This window comes from Mustelus asterias, chromosome 4, assembly GCF_964213995.1.
Source record: "Mustelus asterias chromosome 4, sMusAst1.hap1.1, whole genome shotgun sequence".
Taxonomy (NCBI): Eukaryota; Metazoa; Chordata; class Chondrichthyes; order Carcharhiniformes; family Triakidae; genus Mustelus; species Mustelus asterias.
In genome coordinates this window covers 135226330-135251453 of record NC_135804.1, presented here as the reverse complement: position 1 = coordinate 135251453, position 25124 = coordinate 135226330, and the positions used below count along the sequence as shown (strand labels likewise).

The 25124-nt window shown below is 45.4% G+C and overlaps 1 long non-coding RNA gene across 1 annotated transcript; it reads left to right on the top strand.

The window, feature by feature from the left end:
• The first annotated feature begins 1517 nt into the window (after positions 1 to 1517).
• Positions 1518 to 24748, top strand: LOC144492399 (uncharacterized). Its single transcript, XR_013497587.1, has 3 exons — positions 1518 to 1640; positions 17933 to 18081; positions 23989 to 24748. It is a non-coding gene; the product is annotated as an uncharacterized LOC144492399 (long non-coding RNA).
• Positions 24749 to 25124: the final 376 nt, after the last annotated feature.

The window sequence follows — 25124 nt, the reverse complement described above, 5'->3', positions numbered from 1 at the left end:
AACAATTTTAATGCCCAACTTGACCTGTTAAAGGCCCCTTTAAGTTATGTTAATGTTCCTTTCAGAGAGTGAAGCAGTTTGGGATTTTTATTTCATTTGCATCCTTCGAATGCAGAATGTTGCTTCTTGTAAAAAAAAAAATCACTCCATCCTTAAAGTTACAAAACCTGCTCAGAGTGGACCAGGCAAACTCAAATCCACTTCTTGCTTGTTCCAAAAACCAAATTCAAATTCTAAATGATGGTTCTCACAAGAGAGACAAACAAGATCCAAGTTGATAAGTCATTTTTTGCCTGTCCACTAATTGTCCTGAGAATATTTGGTGCGACTGAGTCACTTGCTGGGTCACTTCAGAAGGAGGTTAAGAGTCAGTTAAAGTTAAAGTTTAGTTATTAGTCACAAGTAAGGCTTACATTAACACAGCAATGAAGTTACTGTGAAATTCCCCTAGTCGCCACACTCCGACACCTGTTCGGGTCAGAATGTGGGAGGAAACCGGAGCACCCGGAGGAAACCCATGCAGACATGGAGAGAATGTGCAAACTCCGCACAGACAGTGACCCAAGCCGGGAATCAAACCCCGGTCCCTGGTGCTGTGAAGCAGCAGTGCTAACCACTGTGCCACCATGCTGCTCCATTCAGCCACCTTCATGTGGGACTGGAGCTACATATAGGGCCAGACCGGGATCAAGATTTTACAGCATCTCCCAACTCCTTTTATCCCACCGCTCCCGCCAAGCATGCTTTCGGCTAAGGGGCAGTAAGGGAGGGGGTCACATAAAATGCAAAGGACGGCAAGCCCACTGCCTTACCACCCACCCCCAACCCGGTCGTCATTATACAGCACATGGACAGAGACTGACACTAACAGCAATAAGCCCCTCGTGAAATTTAGCCCTCGGTAATGATGGCAGATTTCCTTCCCTAAAGGACATTAATGGTCCAGTTGTTTTGTTTTTGTTCTTTTTAACTGATGCCAGCTTTTTGTTTCTAAATTTGTAAAGTGATGTCAAATTCTCAGAATGGAATTTGGAGACATGGGATCAAGGGTTTCTAGTCTCGCCCACCACCAGAATCATAGCAGGGGGCGGGGGGCACAGATTATTCGGTGGACCATTTAGAGGTCCATTGACCTTGGGCAGGAAGTTTCAATTTTGGGCACGCATGGCCAGAAAATCCCACTCATGGTCCCATGAATAGTAGTCCAGCAACAGAGCTACTACAATCCCATATTCTTATAATGGTTTTACTGTGTAGATATGCAGGATCATGGAATGGAATCGTATAATGGCAACTTCACGGAAAGAGGCCTTTGGGCCCATCACATCCATGCCAGCTCACTTCAATTTCCCTGTCTTTCACTGTAACTCTCCAATTTGTTTCCCTTCAAATGCTTATCCAATTCCCTCTTGAGAGTCATGACTGAATCAGCCTCTACCACTTCTACAGGTCATCACATTGGCTGCATTAAAAAGATTTTCCACTTGTCACATTTGGTTTGTTTGTGATTTTCATAGGCATGGTGGCTGCCTCACTACGCCAGAGACCCAAGTTCAATTCCAGCCCATTTGTGTGGAGTTTTCATGTTCCCCCTGTATCTGCACAGGTTTCCTCCTTGCAGATTAGGTGGATTGGCCATGGTAAGTGTATGGGGATTGGGTGGAGGGGGTGGGGTTGGGATGGGCCTGTGGGCCAGATGTTCTTCTGGGGAGTCGGTGCAGACTCAAACGGCCAGATACACTGTCGGGATTCTATGGTCCCAATTTTTATTCAGTCGTCACTACAGACCCAACAAATCAATTTTACCAACTGTGGTTGGGTTGGAATGGGGGTAGGCGGGGGTAGGTCTGTTTCAAGGAGAATAATTTGATTTGCGGTGAGGGAGGTGGGGAATCTTGGCTGGATCAATTTTCTGTTTGAGAAGGAAAGGAATTATCCAAAATGTTATTTCTGTCACTAAGAATGAAGGGTTAGTTAAATCACAGGGGAAATTTGACGAACATCAATGGTTTACTGAATAATAAAATCCAACTCATGAGATTTCACTTTTCTAGCAAGTGCAGATTGAGTTTTGTACATGACTTGTAATAGTCATGGGTTTCTGGGGACTATTAGACAGTTTCATTGTTCGAAATTGTGCCAAGATTTACAATCTTGAAGGTGCCAGAAGATACTTATTCAAAAACAACAACAACTCGTATTTAACTCATGAAATGTCCCAAGGCCCTTCACAGGAAGGTTATTCAAACAAAATGTGGCACCACCTACATGAGGAAATATTAGGACAGATAACCAAAAGCTCGGTCGAAGAAATAAGAAGTGTCTTAAAGGAGAGTTACGATGGTGAAGTTTATAAAATTCATATGTTTTAGGTCAGTACCTTTTGAATTGAAAGGAGGGGGCGGGTTACAGTTTTGGACGATAAGTGGGATTTTCCAGTCCCGTCCACCAATAGGATCGCCCAGTCCCGGCTGGGCTGCCGAATCTCCCACAATGGCTCCCGTTACGACGGGGCTGGAAAATCCTAGCCTTGATCTTTTAATTTAGAGTAAATGAAGGGGATCGTATGATCTGTGCAGGAGGCTCCCTGACTGAAACCACTGGGTGGCAATTAATAAAAATCAAAGGGAAGACTCAAACTGGAAGGGAGGAGATGGATATTTAGCTTTGAGGACACTCACAGCTGTTGCTATGTCAATAATCACAAGACTTCAAGTCTCCTAAAACCCATAAAGATGTAAGTGGCATCAGGATCATGAATACAGAACCAAAGTATTGTGGATGTTTGAAATCTGTAATAATAAACAAAAAACGCTCACGAAACTCATAGCAAGCAGTATCTGTGGATAGAAACAGAGGGGGCGATCTTCCCAGAATTTGGCTGAGTATCGGTTCCAGCGAGGAAAGTGGAATGAATCCAACCATAATTTCTGACCACACCTTGAGGCTCATGAACAGACTTTCTATGGCCACATGAGTCACACCACACTTACATGGAAACATAGCAAATAGGAGCAGGAGGAAGATTTGGCCCTGCCATTCATTGCGATCATGCTTGATCATCCAATTCAGTAGCCTGATCCTGCCTTTCTGCCATATCCTTTGATCCCCTTCACCTCAAGTGCTCTATTGAGCTTCTTCTTGAAGCCATTCAATGTTTTGGCCTCAACTACTTTCTTTGATAGGTCTGGTGACCTCCTCTTGCTTCTTTCTTGTGTTCTTGTGTAAAGGGCATCTGTCACCTCCCTAATACATTTGTAAGTGGCAGCCAGAGAGATGGCACACTTTCCTCCATGTGCTGCTCTGGAACAAACCACTAGCATAAAGGTTTAGAACGGCTGTAACATTAAAGGTCACAGGCACGGGTTCTCCTCCAGTCCCATGTGGTTTCAGCTCACGCAGTATGTGGCAGTGGCAAAGGTGGTCCCCCGGGACAGGCGCAGTCATGTTCGTTACTGCAGCTCAGACAATTGAAGGTAGGAACATCAATGCTGGAAGATCCTTGCCCACCACTGTCTCTGACGTTGTTCCTCCATGTGTGTTCCTGTTCCCTGGGCAGCTACAGGCCGCTGGTCCTGGCCACACACAGAGCACATTGTTAGCTCTGTTGCTGGTCTATCCTGATCAGTGGAATTGCCACTGATACAAGCTTGTTATCGTTCACTGTGTAGAGTGTGGATAGGAGCTTGCGATAGGTTTGGAGACAATGGCCGTGATTCTCCCATCCCGACCCACAGCTATTCTGACGGGTCGGGGTGGGAGATGCGCATCGATGGCCTTGTTCCGTAACTTGCGCATGCGCCGGGAACACATGCGCATCTCCACGAGTTGGAGAACAGTTGAAGGCCAGACCACACTGGTGACCGGGGGGGGGGGGGGGGGGGGGGGGGTGGGCAGGTAAGTAATTTGAATCTTCTTTTAATATGTTTTAAATGTTCTTTAAATTTAATCATTGGGATCTTACCAGTCCCAATTGAACCTCCCACTCCACCAGGAGTACTTCATTCTGACGGGGTTTAGAGTAGCTCCCCACATTCGGGGAACTAGCAGGAGACCCTGCCGGGATGAAGGGGGGGGCAATCAGGGCCCCCCAGTGGGTCAGGCAGCAGGGAGGGTGGTGCCCCCTGGGCAGGGGCACACTGGCAGTGCCAGCTTGTGCCCCCTGGAACTGCACAAGGGGCAAAGTGCCCATGCCCAGGGGGCACCTTAGCACTGCCCACCCGGCATCGGGCAGTGCCAAGAAGGCAGGGCCTATTGCCAGCGGGGCCTAGGGGTGATCAGTGGGGATGGGCGGTCTCGCTGCCATCTGCAGACAGGATCGGTCTGGGATGGAGGGAGGACAGCGATTGGAGTGGGCTGGGAAGAGGGGGGGAAGAGATGTGGTCTGCCGGGAGAGGTCTGCCTATTGGGGGGTGGGGTCTGACCCTGGGGGGGTGTCAGTGGGGGGATTTCTGCCAGGACGAGAGGGGTGGGGGGGATCGCCACTGATTGAGGAGGGGGGGGTATGCTGGACATCGGGGTGCTCCAGAATAGGGGGGTTCAGGGCTGGCCTGGGAATTGTTGTGGGGGCTGTGATTGGACCATGGGGGGAGCTAGAGGGGCAGCACTGCGGGGGTGCTAGGCTGGCCAGCGATCGAGCTGGACAGCAAATGAGGAGACTGATAGATCGGGGCCACTGAGCATGTACAGAATTCCAGAACTGTCAGACTCCGGCGTAAATAGGCCCGGCCCCCCTGGGTTTTTAATGAGATTTATGATTGGGACCTCTGCAGTGCACAGAGTGGGAAGATTCGAGTGAAAAGTTGAACTGACAAAACAGTTGGGATCTAGAACAGCTTTCCTGCCAATTCAGCGCCTTTGGGAGAATCACGGCCAATGTTTGTGAGGGGACAAAAAGACTGAAAGATTTGCCTAGTTTGGAGCGAGGAAGAAATCTAAAGTTACCCTCATGGTGAAAGGCAGTTACCCTGGGAGCATACTGGGAGCAAGCAGTCAATGTCTGTTCAAAGCCAGGACAAGGAGCAGAGAGCTATTAGAAAGGTAAGGGTTTTCTGATTTTTAAAAAAATCACTAGGCAAAAAATCACTGGGCAAATGAGGCCCAAGCTTGAGCTGAGGAGTTCACACACATGTCATCATAAATAAACATTGAAGCATTGCTTATTCAAAAGCTAATAGAAGAATTTCATGAAATCTTGGACCTCGGGGAATAGCTGGAACAATGAGCAGAAATCAAAGTGAATTCCAGAGAGCTGTGGCACAGCTTCAATTTGTTTTCAAAAATAAGTGAATGAAGCCTCAAGATCTTATGATGTGTAATGAATTAGGAAGCAAAAGGAGGGACTGGATTTATACTCTCAGTCAAGTATAATGTGAAGTCAGCAGTTGCTGCTTTGCTTAATTTCTTTTGTATATTCAGTAAAGTCAGTCTTTGTTAAAATTTGAAATCTTGTGGCATAGTTCTTTCATTTGAACACTGGGTGTTCGAATTTTTCTTCAAGCATTAACATTCTCCATGAAGATTACAACTGTTGGGAGAAAGAAAAGAGTGGAAAGGCAAGGAAAGGAATTCTGGGGCTTAAAGCCTTGGCAACTGGAGGATTTTTCTGACCGTGGTTTCATGGTCATCAGCAGATTCCTAATTCCGGATTTTTTAAAATTGAAATTAAGTTCCACCATCTGCAGGGGTGGGATTAGAACTCAGGCCCCCAGAACATCAGTTGACTTTCTGGATTCATAGTCCAGTGATGATACCACTAGGCTATCACCTGCCCTTCAGGCAGGCTGTCACTCAGAGGTTATTCTTGTCAGCAGATTATGCCTATTCCAGTCATCAAGAAATGAATGTATTGCTGTAAGATTGCAAAGATTTAGGTGGATTTGGTTCGGTCGAATTGCCTATGTGGGAAATCTGAAATTAACCAGATCCTGCCAAAGAGTTATTGACCTGAAAACTTTAAAAATTGTTCCTCTCCCTCACAGAAGCTGCCAGCCTTCTGAGTATTTCTAACATATTGGCCAGAATTCTCAAGCCATTTATGCCGGCAGGATTTTCCGGATCCGCTGACAGCTCCACCACGGATTTTCCGGTGGCATGGGGTTCAGACAATGGGAATCCCATTGACAGCGGCAGGGCCGGAAGATCCCCATGCCAACGAATGGTGCGCCACCTCCCACCGCTGAGAAACACGCTGTGGGGAGGCCAGAGAATCCTGTCCTCTGTTTTTATTCAGATATCGGAATTGCCAGGCTCAAGACCGTCTCCAATAAACGAGAAACTATCCATCCACCTTAGATACTGAATGGCAAAATAACAGCATCAAAGCACTCACCAACCGCATTCCCGAGGTCACCATTGAACAGAAACTGAACTGGATCAGCCACTGTGGCTGTCAGAGAATGCCAGAGGCTGGTAATTCTGCAGTGAGTAACTCAGTTGCTGAATTGCCAAAGCCTGTCCACCATCTACAAGGCACAAGTCAGGAGTGTGATGGAATACTTCCCACTTTCCTGGATGGGTGCAGCTCCAACAACACCCAAGAAGCTCAACATCATCCAGGACAAACCAGCTTGCTGGTTTGATACCTCATCCACCACCTGTAACATTCACTCCCCACAGCACTGCCGCACAGTGGTAGCAGTATCTACCATTTAAATGATGCACTGCAGCAAACTGTGAAGGTACTTTGATAGCACATTCCAAACCGGCAACCTCTACCTCCTAGAAGGACATGGGCAGCAAATGCATGAGATCACCTGTAAATTCCCCTCCAAGCTCGCACCATCCTGACTTGGAAATATATTGGCCGTTCCTTCACTGTCGCTGGGTCAAAATCCTGGAACTCCCTTCCTATCAGCACTGTGGGTGTACCTACACCACATGGACTGCAGCTGTTCAAGAAGGCAACTCACTACCACCTTCCCAAGAGCAAATAGAGATGGGGAAACAAATGGTGGCCTAGCCAGCCATGCCCACATCCCATGAAAGCATTTTAAAAATCCTGAGATCTGGTGTTGTGGTATGGACCCGTAAGTTTTCGACAGAAGTACCTTACTCCCTTTTGATGGTTACTATTGAACCCACCTTGTTAGGCAGTGCACTCTGTGGGAAAAAATAATTCTCATTCCCCCCCCCCCCCGCACCATACTTTTCTGTTAATCAACTTATATCTATGTTCGGAACAATTTTTGATTTAATTTGATTTGATTTATTATTGTCACATGTATTAGCATACAGTGAAAAATATTGTTTCTTGCGTGCTATACAGACAAAGCATACCATTCATAGAGAAGGAAACGAGAGATGCAGAATGTAGTGTTATAGCATAGCTAGCGTGTAGAGAAAGATCAATTTAGTGCAAGGTAGGCCCATTCAAAAGTTTGACAGCAGCAGGGAAGAAGTTGTTCTTGAGTCGGTTGGTACGTGACCTCAGACTTTTGTATCTTTTTCCCAATGGAAGATTTGATTTGATTTGATTTGATTTATTATTGTCACATGTATTTACAGACAGTGAAAAGTATTGTTTCTTGCGCACTATACGGACAAAGCATTTTGTTCATAGAGAAGGAAATGAGAGAGTGCCAATGTCGTGTTACAGTTATAGCTAGGGTGCAGAGAAAGATCAACTTGATGCAAGGTAAGTCCATTCAAAAGTCTGACAGCAGCAGGGAAGAAGCTGTTCTTGAGTCGGTTGGTACGTGACCTCAGATTTTTGTATCTTTTTCCCAACGGAAGAAAGTGGAAGAGATAATGTCTGGGGTGGGTAGGGTCCTTAATTATGCTGGCTGCTTTTCCAAATCAGCGGGATGGGTAGACAGAATTAATGGATGGGAAGCTGGTTTGCATGATGGATTGGGCTACATTCATGACCTTTTTTAGTCCCTTGCAGTCTTGGGCAGAGCAGGAACCTATCAAGCTGTGATACAACCAGAAAGAATGCTTTCTATGGTGCATTTGTAAAAGTTGGCGAGAGTCAAAGCGGACATGCCAAATTTCCTTAGTCTTCTGAGAAAGTAGAGGCGTTGGTGGGCTTTCTTAACTATAGTGTCGGCATGGGGGGGACCAGGACAGGTTGTTGGTGATCTGGACACCTAAAAACATGAAGCTCTTCACCCTTTCTACTTCATGGAAGAGAGAATGTCTGGGGTCCTTAATTATGCCAGCTTCTTTTCCGAGGCAGCGGGAAGTGTAGACAGAGTCAATGGATGGGAGGTTGGTTTGCGTGATGGACTGGGCTTCATTCATGACCCTTTGTAGTTTCTTGTGGTCTTGGGCAGAGCAGGACACATACCAGGCTGTGATACAACCGGAAAGAATGCTTTCTGTGATGCATCTATAAAGGTTGGCAAGGGTCGTAGCGGAGAAGGCCACTCAGCCCACCAAGTCTGCTCCTCCATTCAAACAGACCCATGTTCTCTGCTTACCAACTCTCCTGCAAGCGGAAATAGTTTCTTCTTATTTACTCAATCAAAACTTTTCATAATTTGCACTAAAAGAAAACACAATTCACAGCCTCAGGGCATCCCAGATCTCTTACAGCCAATGAAGTACTTTTCAAAGTGCCATTCTTGATGTAATGTTGGTAGCTGGAAATAAATGATCAATCTATATGCCACCACAGATTAAAATGTTCCCATTTTAAAAGCAGGAATGTAATCACGGTCTGGCTAATTTGTTTAATGTTAATACAGCACTAAACAATTAATGGGGCCCTGTGATTTTAAACTGATGACAACAAATGCATGAAGACAGGTTTTGTAGTCTGCCTCATATCTTAAACAGAATGGCCATGAACTCTCAACTTGGTGATCTGTGTGTTGACTCCAGATGCCCTTTGCAGGGGCCTTTTGACCTTTTGTCCACTTGAGCTAAAAAAAATCAAAGAGTCATGACTGTCCCTCCAACTTTCCCAATACTTGAGTACATCTCCTGGTGAGTTGCAGACACTAAATTGGAACATGCAAAATCAGAGCAAGAGTAGGCCATAAGGCACTAGGAGTCTTCTCTACTGTTGAATAAGATCATGGCTGAAGTTCTGTCTTTGTTTAAGAAGGGTAGCAAGAATAATCCAGGTAATTACAGGCCGGTGAGCCTTGCGTCAGTGGTAGAGAAATTATTGGGAGAGGATTCTTCGAGACAGGATTTACTCCAATTGGAAATAAGTGAACGTATTAGTGAGAAGCAATATAGTTTTGTGAAGGGGAGGTTGTGTCTCACTAACTTGATGGAGTTTTTTGAGGAAGTGACAAAGATAATTGATGAGGGTAGAGCAGTGAATGTTGTCTACATGGACTTCAGTAAGACCTTTGACAAGGTAGATAAATCTGCGGGACCTGATGAGGTCTATCCCAGGATGTTGTGGGAGGCTAGGGAGGAAATTGCGGGTCCCCTAGCCGAGATATTTGAATCATCTATAGTCACGGATGAGGTGCCTGAAGATTGGAGAGTGGTAAATGTTGTGCCTTTGTTTAAAAAGGGCTGCAGGGAAAAGCCTGGGAACTACAGGCCAGTGAGCCTCACATCTGTGGTGGGTAAATTGTTGGAAGGTATTTTGAGAGACAGGATCTACAGGCATTTAGAGATGCAAGGACTGATTAGGGACAGTCAGCATGGCTTTGTGAGTGGAAAATCATGTCTCACAAATTTGATTGAGTTTTTTGAAGGGGTAACCAAGAAGGTAGATGAGGGCAGTGCAGTTGATGTTGACTACATGGACTTTAGCAAGGCCTTTGACAAGGTACCGCATGGTAGGTTGTTGCATAAAGTTAAATCTCACGGGATCCAGGGTGAGGTATCTAAATGGATACAAAATTGGCTTCTTGACAGAAGCCAGAGGGTGGTTGTAGAGAGTTGTTTTCAAACTGGAGGCCTGTGACCAGCGGAGTGCCTCAGGGATCAGTGCTGGGCCCACTGTTATTTGTCATTTATATTAATGATTTGGATGAGAATATAGGGGGCATGGTTAGTAAGTTTGCAAATGACACCAAGATTGGTGGCATGGTGGACAGTGAGGAAGGTTATCTCCAATTGCAGCGGGATCTTGATCAATTGGGCCAGTGGGCTGACGAATGGCAGATGGAGTTTAATTTCGACAAATGCGAGGTAATGCATTTTGGTAGATTGAATCAGGGCAGGGCTTACTCAGTTAATGGTCAGGCATTGGGGAAAGTTACAGAACAAAGAGATCGAGGGGTACATGTTCATAGCTCCTTGAAATTGGAGTCACAGGTGGACAGAGTGGTGAAGAAGGCATTTGGCATGCTTGGTTTCTTCGGTCAGAACATTGAATACAGGAGTTGGGATGTCTTGCTGAAGTTATACAAGACATTGGTAAGGCCACACTTGGAATACTGTGTGCAATTCTGTCACTCTATTATAGAAAGGATATTATTAAACTAGAAAGAGTGCAGAAAAGATTTACTAGGATGCTACCGGGATTTGATGGATTGAGTTATAAGGAGAGGCTGAATAGACTGGGACTTTTTTCTCTGGAGCGTTGGAGGCTGAGGGGTGACCTTATAGAGGTCTATAAAATAATGAGGGGCAGAGACAAGGTAGATAGTCAATATCTTTTCCCAAAGGTAGGGGAGTCTAAAACTAGAGGGCATAGGTTTAAGGTGAGAGGGGAGAGATACAAAAGTGTCCAGAGGGGCAATTTTTTCACACAGTGGGTGGTGAGTGTCTGGAACAAGCTGCCAGAGGTAGTAGTAGAAGCAGGTACAATTTTATATTTTAAAAAGCATTTAGATAGTTACATGGGTACGATGGGTATAGAGGGATATGGGCCAAATGCGGGCAATTGGGATTAGCTTAGGGGTTTAAAAAAAAAAGGGCGACATGGACAACCCGAAGGGCCTGTTTCCATGCTGTAAACCTCCATGACTCTATGACCCTGATGGTAGACTGGTGCAGAAGGTGAAGTCGCATGGGATCAGAAGTAAGCTGGTATGGTGGATACAAACTGGCACGGACAAAGAAGACAGAGGGTAGCAGTGGAAGGGTGTGTTTCTGAATGGAGGGCTGTGACAAATGGCGTTCCTCAGGTCTCAGTGCTGGGATCTTTGCTGTTTGTAGTATATATACATGATTTGGAGGAAAATGTAACTGGTTTGACTAGTAGGTTTGTGGATGACACAAAGGTTGGTGGATTTGCGGATAGTGATGAGGACCATCAGAGGATACAGCAGGATATAGATTGGTTGGAGACTTGGGCGGAGAGGTGGCAGATGGAGTTTAATCCGGACAAATGTGAGGTAATGCATTTTGGAAGGTCTAATACAGATAGGAAATATACAGTAAATGGCAGAGCCCTTAAGAGTATTGATAGGCAGAGGGATCTGGGTGTACAGGTACAGAGGTCACTGAAAGTGCAACGCAGGTGGAGAAGATAGTCAAGAAGACATATGGCATGCTTGCCTTCATCGGCTGGGGCATGGAGTTTAAAAATTAGCAAGCCATGTTGCAGCTTTATAGAATCTTAGTTAGGCCGCACTTGGAATATAGTGTTCAATTCTGGTCGCCACACGACCAGAAGGATGTGGAGGTTTTGGAGAGAGTACAGAAGAGATTTACTAGGATGTTGCCAGGTATGGAGGGCATCAGCTATGAGGAGAGTTTGGAGGAACTTGGTTTGTTCTCACTGGAATGATGGAGGTTGAGGGGCAAATTGATAAAAGTTTACAAGATTATGAGGGGCAAGGACAGAGTGGATAGTCAGAAGCTTTTTCCCAGGGTGGAAGAGTCAATTACTAGAGGGCATAGGTTTAAGGTGCGGGGGCAAAGTTTAAAGGAGATACACGAGGCAGCTTTTTTACATAGAGGGTGGTAGGTGCCTGGAACTCGCTGTCGGGGGAGGTTGTGGAAGCGGATATGGTAGTGACTTTTAAGGGTCTTCTTGACAAATACATGAATAGGATGGAAATGGAGGGATATGGTCCCCGGAAGGGTCGGGGGTTTTAGTTCAGTCAGGCAGCATGGTCAGTGCAGGCTTGTAGGACCGAAGGGCCTGTTCCTGTGCTGTAATTTTCTTTGTTTGTTCTTTGAACTTTTCTGCCCTTTCCTCATATCCCTTGAATTTCTTTGTGTTGAAAAACCTATCAATCTCAATCTGCAAACGTACACATTCACTGAACAGCCACAGCTCTCTGGCGGTTGGAGACAACTTCCAAACCTCCCACAATCATCTGAGTGGAGGTTGATGGCCTAGTGGTATTATCACTAGAGTATTAATCCAGAAACTCAGCTCATGTTCCGGGGACCTAGGTTTGATTTCTGTCACAGCATATGGTGGAATTTGAATTCAATAAAAATTTTTTGGAACTAAGAATCTACTGATGCCCATGAAACCATTGTCGATTGTCAGAAAAAACCATCTGGTTCACTAATGTCCTTACCTGGTTTGGCCTACATATGATTCCAGAGCCACAGCAATATGGTGGACTCTCAACTGCCCTCGGGCAACTAGGGATGGGCAATAAATTCTGGCCAGCCAGCGATGCCCATGTGCAATGAACATTTAAAAATGTGAAGAAAATTCCCCACCTCTCACTCCTAAATGGCTGACCCTTATTCTTAGAAAGGAGTCTCACAACACCAGGTTAAAGTCCAGCAGATTTATTTGGAATCACGAGCTTTCGGAGCGCTGCTCCTTCATCAGGACTCAGCTGATGAAGGAGCAACGCTCTGAAAGCTTGTGATTCCAAATAGACCTGTAGGACTTCAACCTGGTGTTGTGAGGCTTCTTAATGTGCCCACCGCCACCCCAGTCCAACGCCTTATTCTTAGAATGTGACCTTTCGCTCTAGACTTTCCAGCCTCGGGAAATAGCATCTCGGCATTAACTTTACCAAGCATTCTAAGAATTCTCTAAATTCTTTCTGAACCCCAGAGATTATAGGCCTATTTTATTCAGTTTCCCCGAGATCTACCCCGGGGAGATGCTCCGTGTGGTGTAGAGTGTTTCATTGGTACATAAACAGTGAAACTTGGAAGATATATAATCTATAAAAATGCTGCAAAGCTAATTTAAACCTTGTAACGCGATGATAATGATCATCGCTCACAAGAGTGAAAACCCCACCAATCTTCCTTCTGTCGCCTTAGGGCACCATTGTCTATTTCCATCTGTGATATTCACTTGGACCACAGAGTTGCAAGTTCTGAGCAGAGAGGAACTGTCTTGCTAGAACCGGGTAGGATGTTAAAGCAACATTGTCTGCCTGGTCTTACCTGGTATGGAAAATTAACCTTAGCACCAAAAACCCACAACTTCCTCAACTAAATGGTTTCAGCTCGAGAAGCAAAGCAGCAATCAGTGGGGTTTATTTTTGCAGTTGGAGGGCCAGCGGTAAACATATATCAGATATCACATGAATCTCGCCACAGCTTCCTTCTACTCTGAATCAGCTGCGTTCTGTCGGATTTGAGCATCTGCTATTTTATTATCTCACTCTCTGCCTTACACTAAGAATATTGTCTGTAACTTGACGCTTTCTTGGCTCTTAGTTTTGACTTTATGGTTGTAATAAGAGTCAGGCTGTTGCCTCTGTTTTTTTTATGGTGTTGTTTCAAGAGTCTCTTCAGCACAGTAGGGGACCAACTGTTCTGACACACGGGAACAGAATCAGGAGGGTGCACCACCAGAACAAAGATAATTCACTCTTTCAAGTCTTTATAAATCATTGATAAATGTAAAAGTGGAGGCAGGTTGCCCGTGGCTCCAATCGCACGTTCAAGTTGCACACCGTAGAGGGAGGGTTAACACTGCACATGGCAAACTTCAGCCTGCTGTGGATTTGAGGAAATGGGGTGCACCCGTTCTTCCCAACCTGTTCTCATCCACTCCCAACAGAAGAAAGTTTTATCATTTGATGTTTGGGCATCCGTAGCTCTCTGGGGTAGAGAATTCCAAATATGCACCACCCTGCAGGTGAAGGAATGTCTCCTCATCTCTTTCCGAAATGGCCAGCTCCTTAATCGTAGATCATAGAATCCCTACAGTGCAGAAGGAGGCCATTCGGCCCATCGAGTCTACACCGACCACAATCCCACCCAGGCCCTATCTCCATAACCCCATGCATTTACCCTAGCTAGTCCCCCTGACTCTATGGGGGAATTTAGCATGGCCAATCCACCTAACCCACACATATTTGGAGTGTGGGAGGAAACTGAAGCACCCGGAGGAAACCCGCGGAGACACGGGAAGAACGTGTTGATTCTGCACAGACAGTGACCCTAGCCAAGAATCGAACCTGGGTCCCTGGCGCTGTGAGACAGCAGTGCTCACCACTGTGCCACCCTGCTGCCCTCGGACTGTCACTCCTAGTTCTGGGCTCTCTAACCCAGGGAAACAGTCCTTCAACAGCTACCCTGTCAAGACCTCATATGTTTCAAAGAGATCATCTCTCACTCTTTTAAAGTCCAGAGAATATGGAGACATTCTACGCAATCTATCCTCACAGGACTACCCTCTGCTCCCAGCGATCTTCCCCAAAGAGATGCCTGAAGTGATACATTGTGTTTAACAGATACTTAAACAATGAAACTAGGAAAAATATGGTAATCTATTTAAACAATTGGAAGCCAATTTAAAATTGTAACACGGTGGCACTGATTCTCATGGTGATTAGCAAGATAAATAAAGCAGTAGGTCTGTCCAACACTCGGTGCATTGGTCTTGTACTGGGTGCATTGCTTTTGATTTTGCAACGCTCTCTAGATCCTAGAGCAGTCTCCATGTATTGGAAGGTACAAGAGCGATGCTGTTCAATAAAGGAGAGAGGTGATACAGGAAACTGTAGGCCAGTGAACCTGACATCAGTCATAGGGAAGGTGCTCAAATCTATTACTATGTGGTAACAGGGAATTAAGGAAATAATAACATAATTGGGCAGGGTCAGTGTAGATTTCTAAAGGTAACATGTGTTTGCCAGCTCTGTTCATGTTTATTAAGGTTCTAACTAGTAGGGTACACAAGGACAGACTAGGATGTAGAGTATTTGGATTTTTGAAACGCACTTGGTGAAGTGCCACACAAAATTTATTACACAAAATTAAGACTCATGGGATTAGGGATAATATATCTTGCAGGAGTTGAGGATTGGCTAATGGACAGAAAACAGTAGGAATAAATAGGTAATTTTTGAATTGGCAGGTTGCAACTTGGGGGGCGATGCAAGGATCAGTGTTTGGACCTCAGCTATTTACAAGCTAGATTTACAATCGCTAGTGTTCAATTGTTCTGTGTTTGATTATGTGAGTTTTGTATCTGATCCATGTTCACTGTACTAGATTGATTAAGCCTGGATGTGGATTCAGAGCTGAAGTAAACGGCCATCACATCACGGAAGCTACACGAAGCTAAGGTTTAAGCAGATGTTTTATTGACTGCAGGGATATTTTAAGACTCAAGTAAACTTGCTGCATACTTGGAAACTGATGTCATCTCTGCACTGCTCTGAGATATAGGAAATATTTTAACACAATCTACCTCAATAACATCAGGTGTATAGTATGCAACTTTACTGGGAATCAAAGCTGCACAGGGGCTGCAAAAATAATTTGCAGGTATAGCAAGCAATTATAAGGCAAATATTATAAATATAACAAAGGGATTGAAGTATAAGATTAAAGAATTCTTCCTACAATTCTTCCTACAAGCAGCCAGGCACTCGGGTTTGATTCCCGGTTTGGGTGACTGTCTGTGTGGAGTTTGCACGTTCTCCCTGTGTCTGCGTGGGTTTCCTCCGGGTGCTTCGGTTTCCTCCCACAGTCCAAAGATTTGCAGGTTCGGTTGATTGGCCATGCTAAATTGCCCCTTAGTGTCAGGGGTTAGTAGTGTAAATAACGAGGGCCTGGGTGGGATTGTAATTGGTGCAGACTCGATGGGCCAAATGGGCTCCTTCTGTGCTGTGAGGATTCTATGATTCTAAAAGATCAACCATGATGTTAATGAATGGTGAAACAGCCTTGAGGAGCAGCATGGCCTACTTCTGTTCGCGTTTCTGATGTTTTTCTGTTCCAGCCTGTTCAGACATTCAGTTTGATCATGGCTGGTAGGTAGCTGAACTTCATTTATCTGCCTGGTTAATATCCCTTAATACTGACATCTACCAACAATTGATCAATCTCAATCGTGAAACTTCAATTTGACCACTCGTCTTAACAACTGTACCCTCTTGTTCTTGACCAGAGAAAATTGTTCTCACTGTCTACACTATCAAATCCCATAATCACCTGAAGCATCCATATTAAAAACCCATATTTGCATCCTGACCTCATAATCCAATCTGCGGGGATCTGCATGTTGGGTTTAAGGTTCAATCCTGACTTTAATCGACATTTAGAAGTTTAAAGTTTATTCATTAGTGTCACAAGTAGGCTTACATTAACACTGCAATGAAATTATTGTGAAAATTCTCGAGTCGCCACACTCCAGCGCCTGTTCGGGCACACTGAAGGAGAATTTAGCACGGCCAATGCATCCAACCCGCATGTCTTTCGGACTGTGGGAGGAAACCGGAGCACCCGGAGGAAACCCACACAGACATGGAAGAACATGCAGATTCCACACAGACAGTGACCCAAGCTGGGAATCGAACCCGTGTCCCTGGCACTTTGGGGCGGCAATGCTAACCACTGTGCCACCGTGCTGCCCAAATTGGCCAACCCATGGAAGAATGGGTCACCTATGTGTGATTGACAAAAAAGGTCTTGAAACACACTGATCGGGCAATACAATTCATCATAGAATAGAATCATAGAATCATAAAATCCCTACAGTGCAGAAAGTGGTCTACACCAACCACAATCCCACTGAGGCGCTCTCCCCATAATCCCACTTATTTAACCTACTAGTCCCCCTAACACAAAGGGCAATTTACTATGACCAATCAACCTAACCCGCACATGTTCGGACTGTGAGAGGAAATCGGAGCACCCGAAGGAAACCCACACAAACACGGGGAGAATGTACAAACTCCACACAGACCCCACGCACCCTGGACATTCTCTCTTCCACCTTCTTCCTTCGGGAAAAAGAGACAAAGTCTGAGGTCACGTACCAACCAACGCAAGAACAGCTTCTTCCCTGCTGCTGTCAGATTTTTGAATGGACTTCCTTGCATTAAGTTGGTCTTTCTCTATACCCTAGCTGTGACTGTAACACTACATTCTGCACTCTCTCATTTCCTTCTCTATGAACGGTATGCTTTGTATATCGCGCAAGAAACAATACTTTTCACTGTATGTTAATACATGTGACAATAATAAATCAAATCAAATCAGTCACTCGAGACAGTGCTAACCACTGTACCTCAAATTATGCTTTCCTCCAATGTGTGTCATCACTGACTACCGTCCATCTTTCAGACGGGACATTGAATCAAGTCCCCATGTGCGCTGTCAGGTGGAAGGAATCCACCTGGATTCTACATGGCATATCTCGGTGGAGAGCACACACTGGTGAACAGAAAAAGTGAACGCAAACTATGCAGGAATGATCTAAAAAAAAAATCTAATTGGATTAAATCACGCAGGGAAATTATTACAAAGCAGTGGATTTTCCCCAAGGAGACAGGATTGTTGTTGGCAGCCTGTAGAGTTCTCCAAGTCTGGATTACCTCATGTTGGTGGCATCTTCCATTACTCTGTGGGATGAAGATCTAATGATAGTTTATAATGTTGGCTCCTATTGAAATTCTTGTTCCACAGTCTGAATACAACCCTAATATTTAGACCTTTATAACTATTCCTATAGTCCCTTTGGCATTGCAATCAGTCTATGAAATAGATTACAGTCTTGAATCTACCTAAGAAAACATGGAACAAGCAAAGGTCATTTGGCCTCTCAAGTCTGTTCTTTGTGAGACCCTGTGCATGATGCAACCTGGATTTTCTCTAACTTCTGTGATTTTTCTTTTTGTTGCCTATGCAGATATGTGTGACTCAACCCCCTGCCAATCTTCAAAGGAGAATCGGGGAAACTCTCTCGGTGTCCTGGCCAACATTTCTTCCACAACTCACCATCACCAAACTAAAATACCGCAGATGCTGCTAATCCGAAATAAAGACCAGAAAATGCAGGTGATACGCAGAAATTCAGGCAGCATCTGTGGAGAGAGAAAAGCAGAGTTCACTTCTCAGGTTGATGGTCTTTTGTCAGAAATTATGGAGAGCACCAAAAAGCTGCTATGTTAATGCAAGTTGTTGTTGAGGACCAATGCAAATCACCTTCATGCATTCCTATGGGCAGCACAGTGGTTAGCACTGCTCCCTCAGAATGCCAGGAATCTGGGTTCAATTCTGGGTTACTGTCTGTGTGGAGTTTGTACATTCTCCCCGTGTCTACGTGGGTTTCCTCTGAGTGCTCTGGTTTCCTCCCGCCCTCCAAAGATGTGCAGTTTAGAGGGATTGACCATGCTAAATTGCCCCTTAGTGTTCAAAGATGCGTGGGTTAGGGGGATTGGCCGTGCTAAATTGCCCCTTAGTGTTCAAAGATGCGTGGGTTAGGGGGATTGGCCATGCTAAATTGCACCTTAGGGTCCAAAGCTGTGTAGGTTAGGTGGATTGGCCGTGCTAAATTGCCCCTTAGTGTTCAAAGATGCGTAGGTTAGGGGGATTGGCCATTCTAAATTGCCCCTTAGTGTCCAAAGATATGCAGGTGAGGTGGTTTGGCCATGGTAAATGTACAAGGTTATGGGAATAGGGTGGATGGGGAGGACCTGAGTAGGAAGCTCTTTTGGAGAGTCGGTGGAGATGTGATGGGCCGGATGGCCTCTTTCTGCACTGTTGGGATTCTGTGGTTCTATGGAAATGAGGTAATTTAATAAAACATGCACCTGACCCTGGGCCTCACACACTGGAACCTCACATACCACAGATTTAGGTTCACACTCAACCTCTCCATCATGCAGTGTTGCAGAATGCAAATTGAAATGAAGAATTCCCCATTTAATTTTGTTTTCTGTTACGTTAGGCAAAGTTCCAGAAACAGCAAGTTTGAATTGGATTTTGATACCCCAGCCCATCCTCAGCTGCAAGCCTTGTTGGAGAATGTTTTAGTGGTTACCAACTATTCACTGGCAGAGATTTTGTGTAAAGTCACCAAAGATAACTTCTTCCTGCCAAGATGTTCACCCAGAATTGAACCAGAGGGAATGGCTCATAGGATCAACAGTTCTGTTTTGAATCGACTGCTTCACCTTCAATGATTTAAAGTTAAAGTTTATTTATTAGTCACAAGTAAGGCTTACATTAACACTGCAATGAAGTTACTGTGAAATTCCCCTAGTCGCCACACTCCGGCACCTGTTCGGGTCAATGCACCTAACCAGCACATCTTTCAGAATGTGGGAGGAAACCGGAGCACCCGGAGGAAACTCATGCAGACACGGGGAGAACATACAGATTCCACACAGAGAGTGACCCAAGCCGGGAATCGAACCCGGTTCCCTGGCGCTGTGAGGCAGCAGTGCTAACCACTGTGCCACCAATGGTGTTAGCACGTTAGCAGATGCATTGGGTATAATGTGCAGAGTTATTTATTTATTCTTTATTTCTTGCTATTAGTGTCAAAGTAAGCTCACATTAACATTCATGGGAGGCAGTGACGCAGTGGTGTTGTGGTTGGACGAGTAATCCAGAGACCCAGGGTAATGTTCTGGGGACCCAGGTTCAAATCCCACCATGGCAGATGGTGAAATTTGAATTCAATAAAAAATCTGGAATTAAAAGTCTAATGATGACCGTTAAGTCATTGCCGGTTGTCTGAAAAACCCATCTGGTTCATGAATGTCCTTTAGGGAAGGAAATCTGCCATCTTTACCCAGTCTGACCTGCATGTGACTCCATACCCATAGCAATATGGTTGACTCTTATATACCCTCAGGAATGGGCAATTAATGCTGGTACACTGAGGGAGAATTTAGCATGGCCAATGCACCTAACAGTTACAGTGCACAAGGAGGCCATTTGGCCCATTGAGTCTGCACCAACTCTCCTAAAGAGCATCCCACTCATGTCCTCCCCCTCCACTCTATCCCTGTAACCCTGCACATTTTGTGGAGATGCCGGCGTTGGACTGGGGTACACACAGTAAGGAGTTTAACAACACCAGGTTAAAGTCCAACAAGTTTATTTGGTAGCAAACCTCACTAGCTTTCGGAGCACTGCTCCTTCGTCAGGTGAGTGGGAGATCGGCTCATAAACAGCAAACAGGGCATATAAAGACACAAACTCAATTTACAGAATAATGAATAATGATTGGAATGCGAGTCTTTACATGGTGAGTCTGCTGGTGGGATGGAACTTGTTGATGACATCATATAGTTGTTTCAGTGATTGTTCACCATGAGTCCAAAGGAAGAAAATGTCATTGATGTATCTAGTGTATAGCATCGGTTGAAGATCCTGTGCGGTGAAGAAGTCTTGTTCGAACCTCTGCATGAAGATGTTGGCATATTGAGGTGCGAATTTGGTCCCCATGGCTGTTCCGTGTGTCTGGATGTCTTCATCATGGACTGCTCTACGGAATCGGTTGCATTCTTGGACACGCATCTCCATTAAGGACGATCACCTCAGCACCTCACTGTACCGCAAGGCTACGGATAACCTCACGATGCTCCACTTCTCCAGCTTCCACCCTAAACACGTTAAAGAAGCCATCCCCGACGGACAAGCCCTCCGTATACACAGGATCTGCTCGGATGAGGAGGATCACAACAGACACCTCCAGACGCTGAAAGATGCCCTCATAAGAACAGGATATGGCGCTCGACTCATCGATCGACAGTTCCGACACGCCACAGCGAAAAACCGCACCAACTTCCTCAGAAGACAAACACGGGACACGGTGGACAGAATACCCTTCGTCGTCCAGTACTTCCCTGGAGCGGAGAAGCTACGACATCTCCTCCAGAGCCTTCAACATGTCATTGATGAAGACGAACATCTCGCCAAGGCCATCCCCACACCCCCACTTCTTGCCTTCAAACAACCGCACAACCTCAAACAGATCATTGTCCGCAGCAAACTACCCAGCCTTCAAGAGAACAGTGACCACGACACCACACAACCCTGCCACAGCAACCGCTGCAAGACATGCCGGATCATCGACACGGATGCCATCATCTCACGTGAGAACACCATCCACGGTACATACTCTTGCAACTCGGCCAACATTGTCTACCTGATACGCTGCAGGAAAGGATGTCCCGAGGCATGGTACATTGGGGAAATCACGCAGACGCTATGACAACAGACGAATGAACACCGCTCGACAATCACCAGGCAAGACTGTTCTCTTCCTGTTGGGGAGCACTTCAGCGGTCACGGGCATTCGGCCTCTGATATTCGGGTAAGCATTCTCCAAGGCGGCCTTCACAACACACGACAGCGCAGAGTCGCTGAGCAGAGACTGATAGCCAAGTTCCGCACACATGAGGATGGCTTCAACCGGGATCTTGGGTTCATGTCACACTATCTGTAACTTCCACAACTTGCCTGGACTTGCAAAGTCTCACTGGCTGTCCTGTCTGGAGATAATACACATCTCTTTAACCTGTGCTAATGCTCTCTCCAGTTGCATTGTCTGTACCTTTAAGACTTGATTAGCTGTAAAGACTCGCATTCCAATCATTATTCATTATTCTGTAAATTGAGTTTGTGTCTTTATATGCCCTGTTTGTGAACAGAACTCCCACTCACCTGACGAAGGAGCAGCGCTCCGAAAGCTGGTGGCGTTTGCTACCAAATAAACCTGTTGGACTTTAACCTGGTGTCGTTAGACACCCTGCACATTTACCATGACTAATCCACCTAACCTGTGCATTTTGGGACACTAAGGGGCATTGCCAATCCACTGATCCTGCACATCTGATGTCATATACATGGATTTTAGTAAGGCGTTTGATAAGGTCCCCCATGGTCGGCTTATGATGAAAGGAATGAGGTGTGGGATAGTGGGAAAGTTGGCCGATTGGATAGGTAACTGGCTATCTGATCGAAGACAGAGGGTGGTGGTGGATGGAAAATTTTCGGACTGGAGGCAGGTTGCTAGCGGAGTGCCACAGGGATCAGTGCTTGGTTCTCTGCTCTTTGTGATTTTTATTAATGACTTAGAGGAGGGGGCTGAAGGGTGGATCAGTAAATTTGCTGATGACACCAAGATTGGTGGAGTAGTGGATGAGGTGGAGGGCTGTTGTAGGCTGCAAAGAGACATAGATAGGATGCAAAGCTGGGCTGAAAAATGGCAAATGGAGTTTAACCCTGATAAATGTGAGGTGATTCATTTTGGTAGGACTAATTTAAATGTGGATTACAGGGTCAAAGGTAGGGTTCTGAAGACTGTGGAGGAACAGAGAGATCTTGGGGTCCATCTCCATATCTCTAAAGGTTGCTACTCAAGTGGATAGAGCTGTGAAGAAGGCCTATAGTGTGTTAGCTTTTATTAACAGGGGGTTGGAGTTTAAGAGCCGTGGGGTTATGCTGCAACTGTACAGGACCTTGGTGAGATCACATTTGGAATATTGTGTGCAGTTCTGGTCACCTCACTATAAGAAGGATGTGGAAGCGCTGGAAAGAGTGCAGAGGAGCTTTACCAGGATGCTGCCTGGTTTGGAGGGTGGGTCTTATGAGGAAAGGTTGAGGGAGCTAGGGCTGTTCTCTCTGGAGCGGAGGAGGCTGAGGGGAGACTTAATAGAGGTTTATAAAATGATGAAGGGGATAGATAGAGTGAACGTTCAAAGACTATTTCCTCGGGTGGATGGAGCTATTACAAGGGGGCATAACTATAGGGTTCGTGGTGGGAGATACAGGAAGGATATCAGAGGTAGGGTGTTTACGCAGAGAGCGGTTGGGGTGTGGAATGGACTGCCTGCAGTGATAGTGGAGTCAGACACTTTAGGAACATTTAAGTGGTTATTGGATAGGCACATGGAGCACACCAGGATGATAGGGAGTGGGATAGATTGATCTTGGTTTCAGATAAAGCTCGGCACAACATCGTGGGCTGAAGGGCCTGTTCTGTGCTGTACTGTTCTATGTTCTATGTTCTATCTTTGGTTGCATGTGTGGAGTCAGCTGCCAGAGGAGGTGGTAGAGGCGGGTAGAATTATAACATTTATATTCCATTTGGACTGGTACATGGATGGGAAAGGTTTAGAAGGATATGGGCCAAATGCAGGCAAATAGGATTAGTTCAGTTTGGGAAACCAGGTCGACATAGACGAGTCGGGCTGAAGAGCCTGTTTCTGTGTTGTATGACTCAATGATACCTATTCATAAAGTGAGATATTAGGCTAGTGTGTGATGTATATATATATATAAAATGTAGTATTTTGGGGTTTGGGGTGTGGACTGTCCTTTAAAGAGTATGTGTCAGCTGACCCCTGGGCTATTAGCTCTGTAAGAGTTTTAACAACACCAGGTTAAAGTCCAACAGGTTTATTTGGTAGCAAATACCATTAGCTTTCGGAGCGCTGCTCCTTCGTTAGATGGAGTGGAAATGTGCTCTCAAACAGGGCACAGAGACACAAAATCAAGTTACAGTTCGAATGCAAATCTCTACAGCCAACCAGATCTTAAAGATACAGACAATGTGGGTGGAGGGAGCATTAAGCACAGGTTACAGAGATGTGTATTGTCTCCAGACAGGATAGCCCACAAGTCCAGGAGGCAAGCTGTGGGGGTTACTGATAATGTGACATAACTCCAACATCCCGGTTTAGGCCGTCCTCATGTGTGGACCCCCCGCAACCGTGCCCCCCCCCCCTACCCACCCCCCCCGCCGGCCACCTCATTCATAGTCCCGTCCCCTCCCAACCTTCACTGTTATGTCCTCAAGGATTGCAACAGTCAAAACGCATTGTTCAAATGTTCTGAACCTCCTACATTTTCGCCAGGTTTGTTTGAAATGTCGGAACGTTCAAATATTTTCAATAATAACACATCCATTCATTTGGTCTTAGCTACTTTCTATTTATTTCTTCATAGCCTGTTGTAAAACCTGTGCAACATCATGTGGCACCTACTATTCTGTATGTACGTGGAGTCTCCCATGGTAAGTCGAAGCATGAACTGCTTTGTAAAGACAGGAATATTCTGCCACATAAAATGAAATGTAGCCTTTCCTCTGTTCTAAGGTTGGATTGTGCAATCACCGTACATTCTTGAAATGAATGTTGGGCTCATTTAAGGATCAAGTTGCAGATGAGAACTCTGGCTTTGTTTGACTGACAGATCAATTAAGAATTTATAGACACAGTGGAATTGTTCAGTTGCCAGAAAGAGTGAGAGAGAGACCTGAATCACAGAGCATGTGAAAATTGTCTTGAATCAGGAAGAAGGACTTTATGGGATGTGCAAAGCACACGCTATCTGAATTGCAAGAATCATTGCTGGTAAAACCGGAATCTCCGACGTTCATACAAAACTTGTCCCATATTTTTCATTTTAACTTTCTTCTTTGTGACATGTTCCAATTCCTGGGGGAGTACGAGTGAGGACCCTGGGAAGCAGGGCAAAGCTTCATTCCTGTGGGACAATGACACAATCAAGGATGATAGTAAAAACATTTTAAAGAGTGTAGCACTGTCCCATAATACCATAACATCATGACAGTGCAGAAGGAGGCCCTTTGGCCCATTGAGTCTGCACTCACTCTTTGAAAGACCATCTTGCCACAGCATGAAACTGATTCCTGGGCCTCCCGCTATATTCTGCGCTCCACCCCCCCACCCACCCCCACCCCTCCACCCCCATGCTTTCCATCAAACCTACTGGGCTTGGGAGAAATCCCCCCATTGTTCCAGTTATAATTTGACACCAGAAGTTGGCCATGTTATCTAAATGGGTTGAACCACACAGGGAGTGAGCTAATACAGTGAATTAACAAGTCATATTTTAGGGCTTCAATTTACATTCACTCCCGTTCTTGCTCTCTGCTAAATGTAAGAATCGTAAATGAAATGAGAACTCTGAACCAATTTTTACGAAATGTTTATGAAAAAAAACACTCAAAAATTGGTTCTTTACTTCAAGGTTGTATTTGTAAACATGGGGACTGTGAGCTCAGAATTCCAGCAGTTTTATACAGGTACTTACTCAGCCTGTACACTAGATGGTGGTGT